Source organism: Adiantum capillus-veneris, chromosome 29, assembly GCF_014529385.1.
Source record: "Adiantum capillus-veneris isolate H3 chromosome 29, ASM1452938v2, whole genome shotgun sequence".
Lineage (NCBI taxonomy): Eukaryota > Viridiplantae > Streptophyta > Polypodiopsida > Polypodiales > Pteridaceae > Adiantum > Adiantum capillus-veneris.
Window position 1 is genome coordinate 118,740,380 of NC_140959.1, and position 13,131 is coordinate 118,753,510.

A 13,131-nucleotide genomic window follows, 5' to 3' on the forward strand; every position below is an offset into this window, starting at 1 on the left:
TAGCTTGTTGAAGCCTAGAATCAAGATAGTTGACAAGCATCGGGGCATCATTAGTAGCTTGCTCATTAGCAAAAATCAAAGTTATTAACATTAATTTCACCCTCTTTACTATTGTTAGCCATTCTAACAACTTTTAGGTGTAAACTTTTTAGGTGTACTTTCACACTTCAAGCCCTAGTTGCTACTCCTCTTTACCCCTTTAGAAAAATCACTCAAGCTATTGTGCCCATGGCTCGAATACCATTAATTGCAAGGAATAGAAGAGACAGTCGTTCAACACCAAAACAGCATCGGCTCTTGTCAAGCTTCTAATAGCTCAATAGTGGTTAAGGCGTAAGCAAGCCCTGTAGGACTCCACTATTAAGACCATAGCTCTCGACGGTGATGCCCCGTTAACTGCACAAAGGCAGGCGTACTACAAGGCTGAAAAATCCCTATTCTACTTACTCACATGCAATTAATAGTACCAACCATTTATAGCTAGCTTGAGAACCTCCCTTCTTGAGCAAGAAAATAGAAACCTTGTGCTCTGATACCAATGTAACATTTAATGGCCTAGTAACTTGTGTGTAGCGGAAAATAGCATGAACCTAGTGAGCATTGCATTAGAATAGATTCCTAATGAGATTAACAAGAATGCTTGGGTGGAGAGAGCAACAAAAAGCATAACACCTAGTTAGATAGCATGAACAATACTTCAAAAGAGAGAGAAATTAAGCAATTGACAACATTTGAGGACCAGATTTGCATGGAGCCGGTCCCCTCCAAAAGGCTTTGTATTATGGTTTCTCCCATCAAGAGAGATATTTTACAATACAATTCTTTGTGTTCCTTCAATACTAGCTAGTGTAATGAAGATGGAAACTTCATGCACTAAGCAAAACACTTATCAAACACAACATCAATTCCCTCACGGTCTCAGACCCAAGACCTCACACACCTTCAAAGATGGTGAGAGCTAGCAGGGTATGAGAGTAGATTGAGAGGAAGAAGGAGTATTCTTACGAGAAAGATGTACATCTCTTCACATAATCACTCATATTAGCATAGCTTAGCTTAGTAATTAGCATGGTAGAGGAGATGAGCATGCATTGAAGCTTGGCTCTTGGTTGGATTTGCATCACAAAGCCAAGAGTTGTTGGTGTAGGCATCCCTTCTGACAAGCTTGGAGTAGGTGGTAAGCTTTCCATTAAAGCTTGAGAAGAAGAGAGAGTCTTCTTTGCTTCACACATGAGATTGTTCGAGTGTGTGTACAATAATGCCTTGCAAAAATCAGCCCCCTCTCTCTCTTGGTCGATCCCCCTTGCTAAATGCTCATGTTACAGCCCTATTCGACCTCCCCATGCATAGCCAATGGAAATTAAGTTGCATAAGTGATAGCCTTCTGACATGTGTCCCCCTTTCCCCTTTAGTGAGAGCTTTAGGTAAATATTTAAATCAACTAAACTCTCATTGGACCCCTTTGCCTCCTGGCCAATAGGAATCAGGCAAGCCATTGGGCTGTTGAATGCTCATTGGACCCCTTGGGTGACTATCCAATAGTCTTCTAGAGAGCTTAACTCTTATTGGTTCTTTTAGTAAGTGTTTTAAGTTAATTAAACTAGGTTTGCTAGCTTAATTCTCATTGTTCCACCTCCAAGGTCATCCAAGCACCTGGGCTAGGGAGCTGACATGTGTCCCTCATTCCCTTTGTGTAAAGGGAGCTTGTGTGTGTGTGTATGTGAGTTTCTCTCTCATCTCCTACTTCTAGGTCTCGCCCCCTCCTATGTAGGCATGGTTGAAGAATTTTGGGACACACACAAAGCATCCAATTTCCCTAATCTTTTGGCCTTTGGACAGAACCTTTGAATTTTGGAACCTTAGCATTGATTTAGTGAAGATTCCTACCTCGGAGAACACAACAGATGCACTCACTAAAAGTCTCTCCAGCCATCAATTTCAGCATTGTCGTGAGTTGATGGGCATTGGATGAAGAGTGGTTCTCTTCCATTCTTATGGTCTCCCACATTGGCCATCAAGTGGGAGAATGTTAGGTTTAATGGTGGCCATGTGGCCGATCGCCCATCACTAACTGCTACTAATCCTAAGTGTACAGCTATACACTTGTGTGAGCCATTAACACTAAGTACAATGTGTATTGTGCCTTAGTGCATAAGATAGAGAAGAAATAAAGGGGGCACACAGTACGTGTTGGCTCTCCCCCTCCAACCTTTGTGTGGCTATGGTGGTGTGTGTGTGTGAGTGTGTGCATGCGTATTCCTCTTCCGCTGTGCTCCCAGCTCCTCCCCTTCATAATTAAGTTCACCCTCTATGTTCTCAAAGTAGTCTCTTAAAAATGCTCACTATAGTTCTCTTAATTCCACTGTTCTCAATGTTCATAGGCCATTTCCATTACATAGTTCTACTACAAAGAAATAGGAATGAAACACTAAATAATCAACAAAGAGAAGAAATGAAGTGGGTATAGTTTTGTCCATGCAAAAACAAAGAATGTTGGCCTCATGATCAAGATCTAGCTCCTCGTGCATGTAAACTTTTTGCACCAAAATCTCTTTGATTGTTTTTTTGCTTTTCCAAGCAAAATTATTTTACTCTTCCCTTCTGAAAAGACATCTAATGGAATTTTAAAGAATTGTGGACAGTGGTGCTTGCCTAGTGTATCAAAGGTGGAATAGGATAATTTTGAGGTCAATTTTTTTCCTTTTGGATTGGAGAGAGAGAGAGAGAGAGAGAGAGAGAGAGAGAGAGATGCATGTGTACAGTAGAGATACAAAGATACATGAGACAAGCAATGGGTACAACCACCCGCTGACTACTTGCTTGGTTAACGGAATATGCAAGCTTACCTAATTCGGTTGTTTTGAAGTTCACTAAGGTGGTATCAAGGAACATGGGGATCCCTTACTCACGCAATCAAAAGGGACCTCCTTGTCTTTTGCACTTGTGTCCTTTGAATCCTCCACCTTGTCACCCTCTTTGCTTTTGCCTCATTTTACATCTTTACCACAATTTGGCTAGAGTTAAGTCCCAAAAAGGGAGTCTACACAATGGGACAAGCTACAACCATACAGTTGAACAATCATGCAACTAACAAAAGTGGAGTTGTACTATGTTGTTCAACCACATTGCAACCACTATGTTGTCTCTTTGCTACTTTTGTCTCTAATTTTTTCAGAAAAATGAGGCACTCATAATTGCAAGAAGTAAGATGGGCTGTTGTTTAGCCTCTTTGTAACTATTGTTTTGTCTCTTCATTACTGTATGTTTTGAGTGTTTTCTCTTTTGTTACCCAAATATGTGTACTAATGTCTTATCCTCATAATGAAGGCCTCACAAATTGCACATACAACAAAGTGAGATACATGTTAAGAGATGGGTACTGTGTTTATGCGAACACCCCCCCCCTCAATGTCCAACCGAAGATGAACTAAGATGGTCGATGGCCAACTCCCATTCAATGAAGACGCCAAAGTAGCTTGTCCTTCCCAAGAGCTTTTATGAAGATATCTACACAATTTTCTTAATAGGACAATATTCAAGCTCCACAATGTCATTCTCAATAAGCCCTCTAACATAATGTTATTGAATCTTTATGTTATTTGAATCTCTGTCATAATGGTACTAAATCTTTATGTTATTTGTGTGTGCATGGAAAATACAAATTTTGTAATATCCATGCAAATTTAGTTGTCATGGTGAAGGATTTTTGGTCTTCATTATCACCCAAAATTGTAAGAATCCTCTTAGGCCAAACTGCTTCACAAGTTGCAAAGCAAGCAGCTTTGTACGAAGCGTCTCTTGAAGAAATCAAACTATTGGTTACTTCTTGTTGATTCCAAAAACTATTCCAAAACTAACTGAGAAACTGTAATAAATACTTTTTGGAATCAAAATCTCCAGTCCAATCCGAGTATCAATGGCACGCCCATAGAAAATGCCATGGTCCAAAGTACCTTTGTTGTACCTTAGACTCGGCATAAGTGCCTTCTGATGAGATTCTCTAAGTTTGTTGGAGAATTTTCTTATCACTCCAACCACAAAATAAATATATTGTCATAAAATCTAATATCTAACCAACCCAAATGATTTTCTCATATTAAATTGATCACTTAATGTGGGAGAATAAACGGGAACAAGGGTTAAGATACAAATGTGCTTATAGATCTATTTCAACACGGGGCCAAAGGTAAAGGGGCCCAAATGAGAAATGGTATATCAAAGAGCAAGGCTAACCAATGGAGCAAAAGACCTTAGGGTTGGATTCATTAAAGCCTGCAAAGGTAACTGTTAAAAGCCTTAGGACATAGTCTTTAATTTTTAAACTTTAGGCAATTAAGGTCCAAGCAGGCAAGGGGGCAGCTTGCTTAAGCAAGGGCTGTGCTTAAGCAGGGGGCCTGCTTGCTTACCAAGTTCAAAGATCTTGCTACAAAGAAGGGGTCAAGCCCCACAAAGGAGGGATGTGAGTAGTATGTATGCACCTCACCAAGGGCCCATACTCTCATGAGAGAAACGGGGCCTCATGTGTGGTGTAGAGGCACACTGCTCAAGCAGGCAAGGGTTGTGCTTAAGCAAGGGGGGTGCTAGCTTAACCTCACAAGAGGGAAAGAAGGACACTTGTCAAGAGACTACCCAACTTGCCCCAAAGGGAGCCAAGCTCTCATTGGCTAGAGGGCTACATCGCCCAATGAGCTTCAAGGGAACCTAGGAAAGGGGGTCGACCAAGCTACCTATATCTCTCTCTCATCTGAGCATCCCACAAGCTCTCTCTCTCTCTCTCTCTCTCTCTCTCTCTCTCTCTCTCTCTCTCTCTCTCTCTCTCTCTCTCTCTCTCTCAATCTTCTCTTCACACACTCTTGTGAAGCAAGAACTCCATCTCCTTCTCCAAGCTTGAGAACAAGCTCTTGGCTATGGATACAAATCCACACAAGAGAATGCTTATGCTTGCTTATCAATCTCTCTAATCTCCATTATCACTATGATAAGCTATGCTACAAGAGCTATGAGTGATTATGTGCAAGGGGTTATTGTTTTCTCGTATAGCTACTTCTACTTCTCTCTTCTTCCTCACTCCCTGCCAGCTCTCCTCACCTTTCATGGTGTTTGAGGTCTTGGGATTGAGGCTAGGCATTATTCAAGTTCATGCTAATCATGTTTATTGTCGTTGTTATGCTAATGCTTGGTGAGTGACGCTTGCCATCTTCACCTCATCAAGAAGGTCTCAAGAAACACAATCAATTGTATTGTAAACAAGTCTTCCGTCATGGAAGAATCTATAATACAAATGCCTATTGGAGGGGGGACCGGCTCCAACTAATCCGGTCCTCTATTGGTGTCAATTTCTCTAAACTCTCACTCTCTTTTACAAGTATTGTTCATGCCATGTTAATGAAGTAATGTGTTAGTGTTGCTCTCTCCATCCAAGCACTTTCTTTCTCACTCTACATCTACACACAAAGGAATGCTCAAGGAAATGCTTAATAAGTTATTCACTTTCCGCTCCAACTCAAGTTAAAAGGCTAATTACAATACATTGGTATCAGAGCATTTGGTTTCTCTTTTCTTGCTTAAGAAGAGAGGTCCTTAAGTAGCCTATTAATAGTTGATGTTGTTAATTATATTAGGGTAAGTGGAACTAGGATCTATTATCGGTTTTGTTGAGCCCACTATGTGGGATATGGTGCACACCTCGGGAGCTTTGGACTTAATAATGAAATCTTTTTAGACTTGCCTACGGCTTTACCATTATTGAGCCATAAGAAGTCCAAAAGGAGCTAGCCCTCGACAACTCTGCTTTGTTAGACTTACTCCACTACTCTCTATAATTAACCACTTTGAGCCGTGGGTGTAGATACTTAAGAGCCAATTTTCAAAGGCTAAGAGGAGTGGTAACTAAGGTTTTGAATTACCAAAGCATACACTAAGTACATACATAAATTTTGTTAACATGGCTGACAATAATCAAGAGAGTAGAATGAACATTGATAGCTTTGAATTTGCACATGAAGGTGCTAATGATGATGCTCCCATGTTTGTGAATTATCTCGTCACTAGGTTGCAGCAAGTTATGGGCAACCCTGCTTTGCAAGCGGAAGTTACTCAACAACTTTGTGCTTATGGAATTTCCCTTCCTCTCCAAGAGGAGAGAGATCTTAGGAGGCCTCTTGAAGAGACCCCCAAAAGAAGACTCTCTCCCATTGGAGCAGAGGAATCCAAAGAGCAAGAAAGCAATGAAAGCTTAAGTTCCTCTGAAGATGTGGCTCCACGAAGACGGAGGTCTAGAAGATCGCCCACTCCTCCCAAGAGGAAAATATCAACACATAGTCCTTCTCCTCGTCACTCCAAAAGGGAAGAGAGGAAACAAAGGAAGAAAAGGGCTTGGAAGAGGTCACCCTCTTGTCCTTCTTCTTCACCTTCCTCCTCTTCCGACAAAAGCTATGGCTATTATCCTAGAGAATACAAGAGGAGAGGACATCACAAATCATTCCTTGCATGGCGAAGGTCACAAAAGCTAAAGAATTTCAAGGAGGGGGGAAAGAGTATCTCTTTTCTCACCTATGATGGCACATTTGGTGCTACCGACAAAGTGTTGGCCTTCATCCAGCAATTTGATGCAGCCTTTGGAGATGAGGGCTTTACGGAGTCCTCCAAGCTACGCCATGTAGCTATGCACTTTCAAAAATCATCTCTTCAATGGTGGGCTAGCCTTCGTGGCAACGGCGAAGTCCCAAAGACATGGAAAACTCTACGAGTTTCCATCATGAAGCAATTCCTTGCAAGTGATGCAAAGGACAAAGTGCTTACCGAATAGTGCAGCTTGAAGCTTCTCTCTCATGAGTCTATCCACAAGTATGTAGACAAGTTTTGGGATTTACATCTCAAGGCTACTGTCTTTCAAAAGATAGACTTTACCGAGCAAAGGCAGCAATTCTGTGCGGGATTACGTGAAGAGATGTTTGAATACATCAACTCTCAACGTCCTAGTACTATTAGCGAAGTAATCCATCACACTATGGTTGCTTCACCCATCAATTTCCATCAAGCGGCTAGACGTAATGCCAATCCCATGGACAACAAAGGCAAAAATGATGCAAAGGGGAAAACCAATGTTCAAAATTCTTCCCAAGGCACTTCCAACAACAACAACAACGACAATGAGTCCAAGGAGAAGGGAGTTTACAAAGGTAAAAACAAACTCTCTCCTGAAGAGCTTGAAGCTTTTTGCAAGGACCATAAGTGTTTCAAGTGTGGCGAACAAGGGCATGGCTATCGTTCTTGCCCCAAAAAGAATGCTCGCAATGAGACTCCTAGGGCTTCCACCATCAAAGCTCCAAAAGAGGATGCACATTGCAAAGGATCATCACTTTCCTATGCTTGGGGAAAGGTAAGAGAGCATGATGCCTTCATCTTGTTTGACCCTGGATCTACTCACAACTTCATATCAACGGAGTTGGCCACCAAGTTGGGCATTCAAGCTTTCGAGATGGGAGATATGGTAGCGGCCGATGCAGCTTTCAAGGGACAGCAAGCCTCCGTTACCCCCTTGATTGGGAAGTTAAGGCTTCATGTCCAAAGCTATGCCGACAAAGAAGAATTCTTCATCTCTCCTCTCCAACATGAGGATGCTATCCTAGGGGCACCATGGTTTGATCACATGGCTGCCAATATGAAGTTCCCTGAAAGGAGAATCTACTTCACCTACAGGGGAAAGAATATGTATATAGATGCTAGTGAGCATGGTCGCACTATTCCACTTGTAAATCCTCGAGCTCAGTTTCTGCGTACATGATTTTTGTCAAAGAGTCTCTAAAAGATCCTAATGTTGCATCAAATGTAGATGATAAGAATCAAGGAGAGTTAGACTTGTCTAATTTTCTAAAAGGATTCCAGGATGTGTTCATCGATGATATCCCTATGGACTTACCTCCAAAACGAGGGGACGATGACCATCGTATTGAGCTCCTTCCAGGAAGCTCGCCGCATAGCAAGCCTCCTTATCGAGTCTCTCAAGCTCAACAAGAGGAGATCATGAGGCAAGTACAGGAATTTTTAGACAAAGGGATGGTGAGGCCTAGTTCCACTCCCTTCTGTTCTCCTGTCCTTTTAGTGCAAAAGAAAGATGGTACATATCGTATGTGTGTGGACTATCGAGCACTAAACCTTATCACTATCAAAAATAGATTTCTCGTGCCTCGGGTAGAAGGTCTTTCTGATAAGCTACAAGGCTCTACCTACTCCAGTAGGATTGACCTTAAGAGTAGCTATCATCAAATAAGGATAGTGGATAAGATATCCTAAAAACCATATTTCACACAACGTTTGGTCTTTATGAATATCTAGTCATGCCTTTTGGCTTAACTAATACACCAGCTACGTTCAATCGTCTAATGGAGAAAATTTGTAGACCTTACTGTAAATTCACTGGAGTGTTCTTTGATGATATCATCATCTACTCCAAATCTTTGGAGGAACATAAACAACATCTCCAAGTGATTTTTCAAGCATTGAGGGAGAACAAGCTTTTCCTCAACCAAAAGAAAAGCGAATTTTTCCTTCAAGAGATTCAATACCTAGGTCACATTATCTCTCAAGATGGTATCCGTATGGATCCATCAAATTAAGAGGTAATAAAAGCATGGCCTAACCCAAAGAATCTACATGAGCTAAGAAGCTTTATTGGTATGTGCGCATACTATAGACGCTTCATAGCAAAATTCTCTCAAATAGCAGGACCACTACGTGACTTAACTAAGAAGAACGTTAAGTATATATGGACTGCTAAAGAGCAAAAATCTTGTGATAAGCTCAAGGAGAATCTTACCTCTCAACCAGTCCTCATGCTTTCAGGTCTCTCAAAACCATTTGAGGTCCAATGTGATGCTTGTGGTGATTGCCTTGGACCAGTTTTGCTTCAAAAAGGGCATGCCATAGCATATGAAAGCCAAAGACTCAATACGGATGAACGAGTCTTGGGCATTTACGAGAAAGAGCTTCTAGCTGTTCTACATGTCCTAGACACATGGAAGCACTACCTATTGGGGACTCCATTTATTCTACGAACCAACCATCAAAGTCTCAAGTATTTCATGACGCAAACCAAGCTGTTCGACAAACAAATGAGGTGGAAAAATTTTCTTTCGCAATTTAATTTTCATATTGCTCGCGTTGCTAGTAAGCACAATCAGTGGCCGATGCACTTTCACGACGACCAAAAGCTAATGCGGTGTCTATAGCTACTCACAATTATCTATCTTCTATGATAGATGAGTATGCTACTGACCTTGATTTAAGAGACATAATGTCAGCCCTTGCTTTGGGGAAGAAAGAGGAACCATTCACCTTGCAAGATGGTTATCTTCTCCACAACAATAGGCTATGTGTTACCCATTCCCTTTGTGAAAAAGTTATGTATGAATACCATGCTCCTCCCTATGCAGGGCATAAAGGAATTCAACCTACTCTCCGAGGAGTAGAGACATATTTCTATTGGCCTACCATGAAAGTGGACATACAAGAGTATGTTTCAAAGTGTGTAGTATGCCAAAAGGCCAAATATGATAGAAGGAAGCAACCTGGATTACTCCAGTCATTGCCTATCCCAAATTCACCATGGGAGAGTATATCCATGGATTTCATCTTTGGATTACCCAAGTCTATCCATGGGAATACGGGAATATGGACAATAGTCGACAACTTTAGCAAACAAGCACACTTTATTCATGTCAAAAAGACTATTAAGGCACACCAAATGGAGACTCTCTTCATATCACAGGATTTCAAACACCATGGATCACCAACATCCATCGTGTCAGATAGAGATCCTAGAATGACTAGTAATTTTTGGAAAGGTCTCTTTGAAAATCTAGGAACAAGATTGAATTTCTCTTCAGCCTATCACCCACAAACGGATGGCCAAAGTGAGATAACCAATCTTACGATACTCGATTTACTCAAGACTTATGTTACAAAAGTAGATCAACGAGTATGCCTACAATAATATTGTACATATGGCAAAAGCACCTTTTGAGATCATTGATGGAAGATCAAAAAGTCCCTTGCTACTCAAAGTACATGGGAAGATCTTCGCCATCGATGAGTATAGCTATGACCTACAAGAATCTTTTCAAAATATTAAGGAGGCTATATCCATCTCTCAACAAAGGCAAAAAACTGCTGCTGACAAGCACAAAAGAGCCTTGACGTTCAAAGAAAATTATTGGGTCTTACTTAAATTTTCTAAGGCTCGATTAAGGCAACCGACGGGAAAAAATCCTACGGGCCATCAAAAGTATTATGCTAAGCTAGCAAAAAGATACTATGGTCCTTTCCAAATTTTAAAGCCTATCAATGAGACGGCCTACCAACTCAAATTTCCCAACCATTGGCTCATCCACAATGCTTTTCATGTGAGCCTACTCAAGCCCTACAAAGGAGAGTCACGAAGTGAACCAATTATTGAAGACCTTCCCGAAGTTGAAGACCAAGAAGAGGTGCTACAACCCGAAGCTATTCTTCCGCATAAAGACAAGGTACTATGACATGGTAAGATTATCCGATGGTATCTTATTAAATTCGAAAACTATCCTTTTGAAGATGCTAGATGGATGTAAGGAATACAGCTTAAGGATAGTATGAACCTTGCCAATGCTTACAATGCTACATTAGGGTAAGCAAATGTACAAATTTCTTTTCAATGATCCATGTTTTTGTCTTATAAGACTAGTTCTCTTTTTATTGTCCACAAATTTAATAGTGTACATGCTTAGAATCATGTTTGTGATGACGACGTCTCTCAAACACCCAGTAGAATTTGTCACTTTACTTTGGGAGAATGAAAAGGACTAAAGAGCAGACATGCTTGCGGCAGATCTGTCTCCCAAGCACCAACTGGATTAGTCATCCGTCTTGGAAAGATGTCGTAGGGTAAAAAAAGATCCTCTACCCGCTAAGTAAAATTGACTAATGACTACGACTTTATCTATTCTACCTCATAGTCAACAATGACTATGATTTCAAGAGAGAGGTAATGTCATGAAATCTAATATCTAACCAACTCAAATGATTTTCTCATATTAAATTGATCACTTAATGTGGGAGAATAAATGGGAACAAGGGTTAAGATACAGATGTGCTTATAAATCTATTTCAACATGGGGCCAACTTAATGTGGGAGGAGTTAAGATACATATGTGCTTATAGATCTATTTCAACACGGGGCCAATGGTAGAGGGTGCCTAAATGAAAAATGGTCTATCAAAGAGCAAGGCTAACCAATGGAGCAAAAGACCTTAGGGTTGGCTTCATTAAAGCCTCCAAAGGTAAGTGTTAAAAGCCTTAGGACATAGTCTTTAATTTTTAAACTTTAGGCAATTAAGGTCCAAGCAGGCAAGGGGACAGCTTGCTTAAGCAAGGGCTGTGCTTAAGCAGGGCGCTTGCCTGCTTACCAAGTTCAAAGATCTTGCTACAAAGAAGGGGGCGAGCCCTACAAAAAGGGATGTGAGTAGTATGTATGCACCTCACCAAGGGCACATACTCTCATGAGAGGAAAGGGGCCACATGTCAGGTGTAGAGGCACACTACTCAACCAGGCAAGGGTTGTGCTTAAGCAAGGGGGGTGCTAGCTTAACCTCACAAGAGGAAAAGAAGGACACTTGTCAAGAGACTACCCAACTTGCCCCAAAGGGAGCCAAGCTCTCATTGGCTAGAGGGCTACACGGCCCAATGAGTTCAAGGGAATCCTAGGAAAGGGGGTCGACCAAGCTACCTATCTCTCTCTCTCATTTGAGCATCCCACGAGCTCTCTCTCTCTCTCTCTCTCTCTCTCTCTCTCTCTCTCTCTCTCTTCTCTTCACACACTCTTGTGAAGCAAGAACTCCATCTCCTTCTCCAAGCTTGAGAAGTTGAGCGCCTACTACAACAAGCTCTTGGCTATGGATACAAATCCACGCAAGAGAATGCTTATGCTTGCTTATCAATCTCTCTAATCTCCATTATCACTATGATAAGCTATGCTACAAGAGCTATGAGTGATTATGTGCAAGGGGTTATTGTTTTCTCGTATAGCTACTTCTACTTCTCTCTTCTTCCTCACTCCCTGCCAGCTCTCCTCACCTTTCATGGTGTTTGAGGTCTTGGGATTGAGGCTAGGCATTATTCAAGTTCATGCTAATCATGTTTATTGTCGTTGTTATGCTAATGCTTGGTGAGTGACGCTTGCCATCTTCACCTCATCAAGAAGGTCTCAAGAAACACAATCAATTGTATTGTAAACAAGTCTTCCGTCATGGAAGAATCTATAATACAAATGCCTATTGGAGGGGGGACCGGCTCCAACTAATCCGGTCCTCTATTGGTGTCAATTTCTCTAAACTCTCACTCTCTTTTACAAGTATTGTTCATGCCATGTTAATGAAGTAATGTGTTAGTGTTGCTCTCTCCATCCAAGCACTTTCTTTCTCACTCTACATCTACACACAAAGGAATGCTCAAGGAAATGCTTAATAAGTTATTCACTTTCCGCTCCAACTCAAGTTAAAAGGCTAATTACATTACATATATGGTCTTATGTTACATAAGAAAATCAAGCTACATGTACTTCTTGACATCCACCAAGGGTGAAGAGTCTTCCATGGATATTTTAGTGATGACCTCCATAGGAGTGCTCATAGGCTTGCAATCCAATAGTGTAAAATCCCCCAAATTTGTGATCTCAAATTATGAGCTCAAACGCTTGAGAGTCTCATCAAATTGTTTATGATCACCTTCAAGAATCAAGTCATTTACGTACAAGATAATAATGACATACATCTCATTATTCATTAGCACATGCAAATTTTCATCGAAAGCACTTCGTTTGAAACCAAGTTTTATGAAAAAATTGTTTATTCTTTCATGCCATGCTCTTGATGCTTGCTTTAGGCCATACAAAGCCTTTTTCAATCTAAAAACTTTATTTTCTAGATGGAGCAATTCAAACCCTGGTGGTTGAGCTTCATATACGTTCTCCTTGAGATATCCATTTAGAAAAGCTAATTTCACATCCATTTGAAGAATAGACCAGCAATCAATGCAAGTACGATGTGAATAGTGGTCATGCAAGTTGTTGAAGACAAGATTTCATTAACATCAAAACCC